Source organism: Eucalyptus grandis, chromosome 4 (genome assembly GCF_016545825.1).
Source record: "Eucalyptus grandis isolate ANBG69807.140 chromosome 4, ASM1654582v1, whole genome shotgun sequence".
NCBI classification, from domain to species: domain Eukaryota; kingdom Viridiplantae; phylum Streptophyta; class Magnoliopsida; order Myrtales; family Myrtaceae; genus Eucalyptus; species Eucalyptus grandis.
The window spans coordinates 11326099-11336997 of NC_052615.1; positions in this window are offsets into that span (position 1 = coordinate 11326099).

Here is a 10899-nt window from a genome sequence, read left to right on the forward strand (position 1 = left end):
TCTATGCATTAAGGCAATAGTCAATAAAACTAAAATGAAATCTCAGCAGGAGTTTTGAGCAGATCTAGCTTTCGTTCCTGAGGAAGCTCCCAGGAAAAGCTTCGTCAAATATTTACCTTCCAAATAGTTCCTTCCTGATGCGAGAAGAAAAAGGACGTGCGGGGTGAACAGGGTTGTTGCATAACTGAGGACAATTCAGTCAATAATTTTCGGTCAAAATTAGTCCGAAAGATTGAATTAGCACTAGGTCAAAAGTTTAAGATTAGATTGTCAGAATTATAAGGTTAATCATTAGATCGACACTAATACAATAAATTTGGAACTTTTATGACATTTTTTCCATTAAAAAAGTTCTTGATCTGGCCAACTGTTTTTGGGGGTCATCCTGGGCACGTTTCTCATATGTTTTGATTGTGTTATTTGATAGTTTGAGTTATGCTATTAGGAATACATTTCTTTCGGTGAGCATTACATTTAGCTCCTCTAGTTGCTTGAAAGCAAGAGAGAGAGAGGGTGAACGTGGAGAGACGGGCGTTGCATCTCTGTGGGGGATTTTGGCGCAACTTTTGTGGAGAAAGAATATGCACGCATGGCCTCCACGGAATTTGGTATTGTTAAATTTCGGTAACGAGTTAATAACTTTATAAAGCGTGTTAGTTACAACACGTGATTTATGGAGTCATCTAATCGTACTCAAGTTTGTAAACACAAAGTCCCGGTGGCCGAAGAATGCAAACCCGATTAACGGGACGATTATCTTGAGAGACTCAATTGTGAGATTGCCCTTATGAATTACACTTAATCCCCGGCGGGCTCTATACTCTCTCAAGTCTGTAATAGGCTTTAAAGCGCTATTAGCCAGTAGAAGGGGGAGGGCGGCCTAGGCAACATCAAGTCAAGTGAGAGAATCATCTTTTTGGTCGTCAAAAGGGCTTTTAATCTCCATTCAAACCATCAAGCCATGTCCTGTGAATCGAGCTACGCATTGTCAAAAGCCTAAAATCTACTGCACTAATCTCTCTGTTGAAGACTGGAATCTATGGGATGGTGGCACCCCCTCCTTGGGAAGCTAACTCCAATCAGTGGTCATTAAATCCGGATCGAAATGTCAAACTTCCGATCGTGTCCTCTCTTTTCCGCAGATCCTTCCCCGCGTGTGCGTGATCATGCTCGTCTGCTGGCTCTTCCCACCATGTCAAACGGCTTCTGTGTGGTGTGAAACGAGTGAACTTTCCTCGCCGTGGGAGCCTATCTCTCTCTCTCTCCCTCTCTTCGTCTTCGGTTTCGAGGCATGGAAAGCGGTCGGGTGTTAAAAGGTGGATTCCGTGTTGTTAAATACTTGACTTCTCCGGCGGTTGAAACGAGTGAGCTTTTTCTTTTTCTTTTTGCTCTTCTTGGCCAGACTCTGTTCTCTCTTTCTTTCTGCTCTTGTAATTTCCATTGCAATGAAGCAAGACTAAAGAAAGGGCTAAAACGAGACGCTCGGGATTGAACTTGGGCTTGGGCTTAATGTTTTGCTCTCATTTTTTATTTTTTGCTAGCCCTTTATTGCAACTTTAATCATGGAGATAAATCTTTTAGGCTACTAGGTGCTGATGGATACTATGCGGATTGCAGAGCGAGGACAAGGTCACTGGGAAAAAAAGTAGGACAGATCAAGGACCTTTTTTAATGGGAAAAATGTCGGAAAATTCCTAAACCTACTATATTAGTATCAATCTAATCCTAAATATTTTAATTGTGTCAATTTAGTCTTAATTTTTTTACTAATACAAATTCAATCATTTTAACTAATTTTAACCAGAATTTACTGATATGGATGTTAATTGTCATGCGTGATATGGTCAATGTTGACATAGCGATTTCTAATTACATTTTAATAATTTTTGATTTTTTTTTTTATTAATTTCTCTTCTTTTTTTCTTATTTTTTTAACTCATTTCTTTTTCCTTTTATCGTTGACCGACCACCGGCCATAACCAGATGAGCTAGCCTCTCCTGGGCAAGGGTTGTTGTTGCCCACCAGTGAGGCTCGGCCTAGCTAGGCCAGGGAGGGCAAGCCCTAATGAGGCCCTACAAGGGTCGGCCTAGACCAGATTTGGGGAGGCCAATCCACATAGCCATTGCCTATGGACGATAGTTAGTCATCGACAAAAGCAAGAAGAAAGGGAAAAAAAAAAAGAGAAAAATATTATAAAAAATAATAATAAAATCGAAAAATATTAAAATATTATTACAAATTTTCAATGTTTATCCACATCAATAATATCATGCCAAAACTAACTAAGAGGACTGAATCGATATAATTATAAAGTTCATGACTAAATTAGCATCAATGTAATAAAAATAAACAATAAAAAAATAAAGTTTAGGACTTTACTTTTTTTCCTTTTTATATATAACCAAATAAAAAATAAATCAGACATTTCAAGGCTTTCGTCCACTCCATGGCGTGGTGAGGGGGTGAGGGTAAGGACATCATTTGATATTTGATTTTTCATGGAAAGTGGCACAGGACATCATTTTTTCTTTTTCTTTTTTTGTCTTTTGTGTTTGGGCACGGGACATCAATTTGAATCCTTTTTCTTTTGGATGCTTTCGGATTCAATCTGATTTGAGTACTCATCCTTTTCATTTTGAGTACTCACGTCAAAGGGGTGAGCATGGTCCGGGTTGGTCCGGGCCACCCCTAACCCTAGGACCAATCCGTACAGTGTCAGTCCTCAATTTTTAGGATCGAAGACCGACCCTATTGAGCATGGGACCAAGGACCGGACCGACCCAATGGGTTCGGTCCGGTTCCACGATCAACCCGGGACCGATTGATAATTTTTTTCGTCTTATTTTTTATACTCCCTAAAAAGCAAACCTACAAATTCAAATTACATATCCATCGACAATGCGGCATTGTGCAACTAAACTATAAATACCAATACATATTTAGCAAATTTAAGATGACACAATAATATAAATTTCGTACCTGCTAACCGCTCATCAAGATATGGGACAAGATGAAAAGTTCTTGTAATCATCTATCTTTAATATTCATAACACCATATGCAAAAGCGTTTTCCTGCATTTGATCATGTAGAGTCCACTCAACCAAAAAATGAGCTTCACACCACTTGACTAGCATTCGATCATGTAGAGTCCACTTAACCAAAAAATGAGTTTCACATCACTTGACTAGCAAATCACCGTAGCAATTGCAGTACTACTCTATTCTTCAAAAACTTCTACCATTTGACACAAATTGAAAAGCAAAATGCAGTTGAAATTCATTAATAAAATACAACTAAACCATAAAAAGTTCAAAATACTTAATATAAACCATGAATATATATAACTTCACATCTTGTTAATTCACTTGAACTTCTAAATACCTGAAAACAAAACAAACGACACATAATTAATACTCAACAAAAGTTTTAAATTGAAATTACTATTAGTGCTATTGATAGAACATCTCAATATAATATAATATAATATAATATAATAGACATTTTACTTAGGTTTGAATATATAAAAGAATTATAAATAATATAATATAATATAATATAATATAATATAATATAATATAATATACATGGTTGGTCCAGGTTGGACCGACTAAAACTCTAGGGACCGAGGACCAACTCCAAGAGTGTTGGTCCCGAAATCTCCAGACCAAGGACCGACCAGTCCCCCTTGGGAACCGGACCAGACCGGCATGATTGGGCCGGTCCAGGTCAGTCCACGGTCGACCTCGGGACCGTTGCTCACCCCTACTCACTCTGCGTGGTGAGGAATGAAAAGACGGGGACTTTCATTTTATTCTCTTTCTTTTCGGGTCCGACCCTACTCCAACCTCCCACCAACCACCACCCAAAATGTAGATCCTCTTTCTTTTCAGGTCCAACCCTGCTTCAACCTCAGAGTCGAGTCCGACCTTGCTTCAACCTCGGACCACCCAAAATATAGAGTATTCAAATTGACCCAAAAGAAAAGAGTATATAGTGACAGTCCCAGTCCTTTCATCCCTCTCCTTGCCATACGCCATGGACCTTACCTCCATCGTCTCTATCATTGTCAACTTCATCCAAGTGGATTACCAGGGGAAGTCGATTTCACCCTTTGCAACCCATCCTGTCGCCACCTGTGTCACCATGTGCAGCCCCTTCCTGCATTTCTCTTTGGGGCGTGTCGCTAGTCGGGCACCACCACCTTGCGGGCTTGCTCCTCATTGTGATGGAGCAACGCACCTTCTCTTCCACTTCACCGGTTTGACATCGGTGTTTTCGCTCACATGGTTGCTGCTCCACGGCTCCTTCCACTCCCTCCTCTGGTTCATTCCTATTGCTTTCCATGCGTTTGTTGCACAGCCCCATTTGAAAACTTTGGCTGTGGTTTCACCGCAAACTTGTTCTCATGATTATCCGTGCGGTGTGCTCCCGTGTATGGCATGGTGGAAGAGTGCAGCCACATTTGTCGTGCCGAGCTGTGGATCTACGTTTCACATCGGAAGTCTGGGTGCCATAGTTGTTCGACTGTTCCCTGCTTGGATTTAGTAAATTTAATTGTATCACCACTTTAAGACAAATTATTAGTACTTTAGGAAGCTAAGCTAGTTTTGTATAAGAGGCACTTGGGGCTTTCTTCTCTTTATGGGAAGCCTTAAGGAGTCCCCAAGCCTTCGGCATCAAATTATATCCCGACCATAATGAGAAAGGAGAACGGGGAACAAGTACAGAACCACCTTTGTATCTTTCCCATTCCTAGCCATGAATGGTCATGCACCTTGTAGCAACTAAATCCGATTAGGATAGGTTAAACCCTCAAAAGAAATTGGGATCTATTTGTTGTCGGAGAAATCGGAGATAACCTCAACAATTATTATGATGAGTAGAATGGTTGATTCTAGTAGCCATACTAAGTAGATATTGTTCTTGAGGTGGAAGCTTCTTATCTCTTTAAAAACATTACAACTTACTAGTGTTGCAGATTTCTTTCTTTTTTGTAATGATTTTTTTGGAAAATTGCCAAAAATATTTTAACTCTTTTAATAATTTAACAACTTAGTTTTATAGTTAATTCAACCCAAAAAATGCTTACGTGCATGTCCAATCAGCGCCGCCCGACTTACTTGGCCGAACCGGCTGAAGGCTGGTCCTGATGTGATTACCGGAGATCAAAACGGCAGCGTTTTCCATAATAATTAAAAAAAATTAAAGAAATCATCGCTGTGCTCTTTTCTTGTCTAAATCCTCAAACGCTCTCCCAACGCCCCACTCCGAAGAACTCTAACCCGAAATTAACTGAGATCTCGACTCAAGCCCGAACGCAGATGTTTTGTTTTTGCAAAACCTCGCTCGCTCACGCAGTCGCCCAAATCTCCCCCAAACCTCAACTCAAACCGCGAATGGAAGCCTCGCTAGCGATGTAAATGTGTTTGGACGACTTGTTCATTTGTTGGGGACGAATGGTTGTTTTACTCTCACGTCTATATCCCTTGGTTGAAGTGTCTGCTAGCCATTTGTGAAAATGCCCAAGCGAACTTTTGTGAAAATGCCCAAGCCATTTGGGGACCAATATTAGTGCATTTTGTTTTAATTATTACTGATTGCGGATGATGAGTCTATATATATGATCTTAAAAAGGAATATGGCTATTCACCACATTACACGGCAGCATCTTGTATCAATTTGTTGGCTATAAGTCTGTTTAGTAAGAGAGCACTTCTGTGATGAAAGCGCACCGTGGGTAAAAACTCATTTGATATGAGTTAACAATGGGCAAGGGTAAGCACCCAGATTTGGGTCCCTTATGTTCTCACAATGGTCACAAAAGAACTCATTGGTATCATCTTCGATGAACGAAGTGTAAATTGTGAGTTGATGGAAGTTAATGGCAATCTTTTACTGTAGTTGAACACAATCTGTGATGATTAAGGTTGCAATGCACACAACCGTAAAAGTCAAACCTGCAGAATTTACTACGGACACTGCATAGGAAGCACAGTTCGGAAGATCTAAATTAAGAAAGAGTACATGCTCATGGAGGTGATGTTTCAAAGTGGGCCTTTCAAAAGTGCATGGAATGTTGAAGTGGTGGTCACTTTCCATCCAGCGAAAGACAGCGTCAACACTCTTCACGGCATATGTCAACAGCGTTCCTTCCTGATGCAAGAAGGAAAAGGATGTGCAGGGTGAAAAGGTTGTTGCATGAGTGAGGGCAATTCAGCACATGATTTATGGAGCAAAAAAGAGCAGCCCAGGTTCAGCCAGCGATAGATGCACGCATTATGAGCCTGGCACGCACCATCCTTCGTATGACGGTTCCAGCAGCAGAGGATGATTGGGCAAAGGAGAAAGAAGAGGCAATCAAGCCAACCATGGACCTCATCTCGTATGTTCTTTTCACAAGCTTTGCACTTGATTCTGCTTTCGAGCTTCGTGAGGAAGACCAGTGGATGCTGATGGTCGAAGTGGTAGAAAACCGAGTCCTTCTTGCCCTCCAGATCTCGCGAACTTAGAGTTAAAGCCGAGTCCATGTCGAGGCTGAATTTGCAATCGCTGCAGTAGGAGACCATGGTAAGCATTAGAGGGTGTCAAACAATGGGTAGTCAAAAGGGGGTCCATGACCCATTTTTTGACTCATATTCTGAGAAGTGGGTCATACAAGTTATTCAAACTTTTAAGGGCCAGGCCTAAATAGATTTAAAAAGACTTAGGTAGCGCATGAGAACGTTTCTGTTTCTTAAGATTTCTGTTCTTTTATTCCTCGTAACAAAAAAAGAACGTAAAACCTATTTGAGTAATGCCAAGTTGTTTTTCTATTCCGGAATAAAAGTTAGCCCTAGAATAGATTTGGAAAAGAAAATGAGAAGCAAAAAAAGTTGCTTCTTATTCGGGAACAATTTTTAGAAATAAGTTAATTTTCTTTTTTATTTTTCTTTTATTTTTCTTTCTTGCCGCGCCACCATCAACCACCCATCGTCTCGCCGCTGCCGCTACACGTCCACAGCCGCCGACCGTCCCCGCCGACCTCCGTCGCAAGCCCATCAACTGCCCCCTCCCACAGCCCGCCCGGCCCGACAACGACGGCGATCCGTGAGTAAGAATAAAAAATGAATAAATACAAAAAGAAACTGTTGCGTTACCAAACACATTTCTATTCTTTTTCTATTTCAAGAGTAGAAATTTTGTGTAGTTACCAAACGGATTCTTTTACTCAGAAATTGTTCCTTGGAATAGAAATTGAAAAGAACTATTTCTGAAAAAAAAAAAAAAACTCTTTTTCAGCCAAAAACCGTTATCATTCGCACCCTTAAAGTTTGGCGCGACGACAAAATTTGGGGCCTTGACGGTGGCATTGTGGGCTGGGACAGAGGTATCGACTGTATCGACTGAATTGGACATGAAACGAAGTAGAGTACTCATCTTCCTTCTCTCAGCAAAGCAACTGCTTGATGGTCAGGCCTCCAATCAATGTGAATAACACCACCTTGTTCTCTCCTGCCCTTGTGCTTCTAGATCTACTCCGCTTCTCTGCACGCTTTGCACTTCTAGATCTTCCTTCACTTCTCAGTCTCTCTGTATTGTGTTAAGAGAGAGCCTTGAAGTTGAACTATTATTAAAAATTAAAGGGGCAGCACGTTCATTTGAAGACCCAATTTGTCTCAAGCCCCAATTCTAAGCCCAATAAAAAACCACCCATGGGCTGTTCTTTTTCATCGATATGGCCAAAATTACCCCCAAAAAGAAAAATATATATGTGGGCAAAGCGAGTTGAGTTGAGTTGAGTTGAGTTGAGTTGAGTTGGGTTGGATTAGGTTAGATTGGGTCCCGTGGAGTTTGAATATGGGTTTGGAAGCACGCCGGTTCATGAGAGCAAGGGTATTGCTTGTCATCGAGTAAGATTCATCATCCTTCACCTCGTAAATATATCAAAAAATGTCAATCCACGTAGAAAATTAGAAAGAATAAAGCAAATATAGAAAAAAAAAATTATTTATATGTATATGCATCACAAATAATGGCTACTAATGAGCTTTAAATAAGTGGATATGAATTTTCATAGATTTAGTTAAATATAGACGTGTTTTAGTAATTTAGGTATGGGTTGGATTTGGGTCACTGGATTTATACTGCATGTAAATGAGTCAAAACGGATTAAATGGGTCGATTTGAATCGAACCATTTTAAAGCAAGAAAGAGAGGGTGATCATAGAGAGATGGGTGTTGCATCTCTGTGGAAGAAACAGTGCAGCTTTTGTGGAGAAAGAATATGCATGCATAGCATCCATAGACTTGCCCCAAGATCGCTTGCTCGTAGGCTTTGCATTTGATTCTTTTCATCCTAAGATGATGGAATTTAGCGGATGCTCTAGAATTTGTTGGATGGTCACATTTTGAGAATCCTCATCAAGGCTTAGTTGTGACGAGGCAAATGAAGTTATATTGGGCCGTGCAATAACAATCGACGTGTCCGAGTGACAAAAGAAAATTTTTATATATAAAAGCGAAATATCAATTGGAATGTACATTACTAGACTGGTGAGGTCACGTATTTTCTCCTGTCAAGACAAGTTTGTCAACCATCGCCTAAGACCCACCACCAAAGAAACAAAAGAAAAAAAAAGCAGAAAAAGGGGAAAAAAAAGCAAAAAGGAGGAAAAAGAAGGAAAAAAAAAAAAAATATTTAAAAATATCAATTTTTTTTTAAATTGTTGTCCACATTAGCACTGGTATGCCATATAGGACAACTGGTTGGAACTAGTGTTTTCCGGTCAATTTTGACTGAAAGGATTATTTGAAAAATTGTCTAAAATTTGAGGATTGAATTAACAAAATTAAAAGATTTAGAATTTATTTATTTTTTTGCATATAAGGTTTAGGATTGAATTATTACAAGTGTAATAGATTTAGAAGTTTTGGTATTTTTCCTAAATAATAATGGAAGAAAGTATTGTTTGGAAACGACTAGCTATGACAATGACCTATTTAATGTAATTTCTTTGTAACAAGACTTAGTCATAACATGTTTCCACTTATACCCTTATTGTTCCTTCCCTCTCACTTATTTCTCATCAGTCAGTCAGTCGTTGTCCCTTTCACACGCCCTTTCGCATTTCTCTCTCATCTTTAAAAGTTTCCACAAATATTCCTCCTCAAAACCTTTTTTTTTCTCTTTCCAGAAAAGATGACATTTATGATTTAATTTGGATGCATACTCATTTTTCTCTTTCTCAATACCTTATGTTTTTTCCTCTTTCTTGAAAAGATGACATTTGCATATTCCTTTTGCTAAAATTCGAATACATTATACTAATCAAAGTTTGACCATGATTTGAACCGGGTCACATACTTTTTTTGGAGAAAAAGAAGGAGATAGACTTCTATTTTTTTTTTTTTTGTCATATTTATTCTATCCCACTCGACCTCTCTTCAACAACTTCTCAGTCTCCTTTAGTCTCCTTTATTGACTAACAAAACCAGACAAAACCTCTCTCTCCTCCATATATATATGCATGCACTGGGTATTTCCATGACAACAATTCCATCTCTCTTTGAGAGAGAGTTTCCAAGAGGCTTTGATGTTAACTCAGCAATGGGACTATGGGGAGTCACGTGATGACCCTTACCATATGGATGAATATGTGACCATAGTGAAAATTGGAACAAAAAATGTTCAAGGTAGAATTGAAATTGAAATTGAAATTAAAGTTGGGAATTTTTTTAGGGAGTTAGCCCATAAAAATTCATGATTCCATCAACAGTCCAAGATATCTCAAACTGAAGAAAATGCGATCTCTTGTCAAGATGGGAACCTATTTTCGTAATATTTCACCAAAAAAAGAAATGTTGAACTACTTCGAAAGAATTTTGACAAGATTTAGTACATCCAACAATTACAAAAATAGGTGATTAAAATATGTTGCACTATAGATGGGTATTTAAAGAAAGGGATGAGTAGCCATTATTGCAGTATAAAATTGATAAGATTATACTGAAATAGAGAAACAATAATGATCTATTGATGTATGTTTTTATTTTGTTGATTTTGTTAATAAGATCTGTCGTTGACTTTTGTCATCCCCCAACTTTATAAAAACAGGGAAAACAACATCACCGTCCTCCTACCTAGAAAAGATAGCCTCAAACATAAACCAATGTAAAACATGTTATCAAAATATGTCTTCATCTATATACTTGATAAAATGGTGAGTTTGGCTACAAAATCAAGAGTTCTAAAATTCATAAAAAAGTAAGTGTATATATTATGTATTTCCAAACTAAATTAAACCCCACAAATATCATTTCATACATATACAAGTATCTAAACTCATATCAATATCCAACTATAAAATTTTCTCGCCGATAACTCTCATGTCCTACCTTAGTTGAAGAATTTGAAAAAGATTTGATATAGATAATGTGAGCAATCGCAACAGTGACTAACACAAATCTCTTCTAAGCAAGTGGAGCATCCACCATGCATATTATGAAGTACCACTAGAGACTCATTTATTGAAATTCAATATATAATGTATAGTAAAATCCAATTATGAGCGATATCACTTCAACTCGGCTTTATACTGATTGGAAATATTCATTTAAATTTCAAATACCAAAAGGGTAGTAAACGCTCCATCATGCATTGTGCAACAAATATGTTTTAAACTTTACTTTTTTGTTTTAACAAAATCATATCATGCAATGACTTTCTTAACATATAATATATTACTTTTAAAACATGAGTTTACAAATTTATAGAATATCACATTTTACCCCGAACCAAAATCCAAATTGAAAGTTACACCGCCCAAAAATTTTCAAAATCCTATTGAAGGCGATGCCATATTCAAACTTACTTGTCAATTAACCTCAACTAAAACTTCAGTAGGCAATGCCATATTCT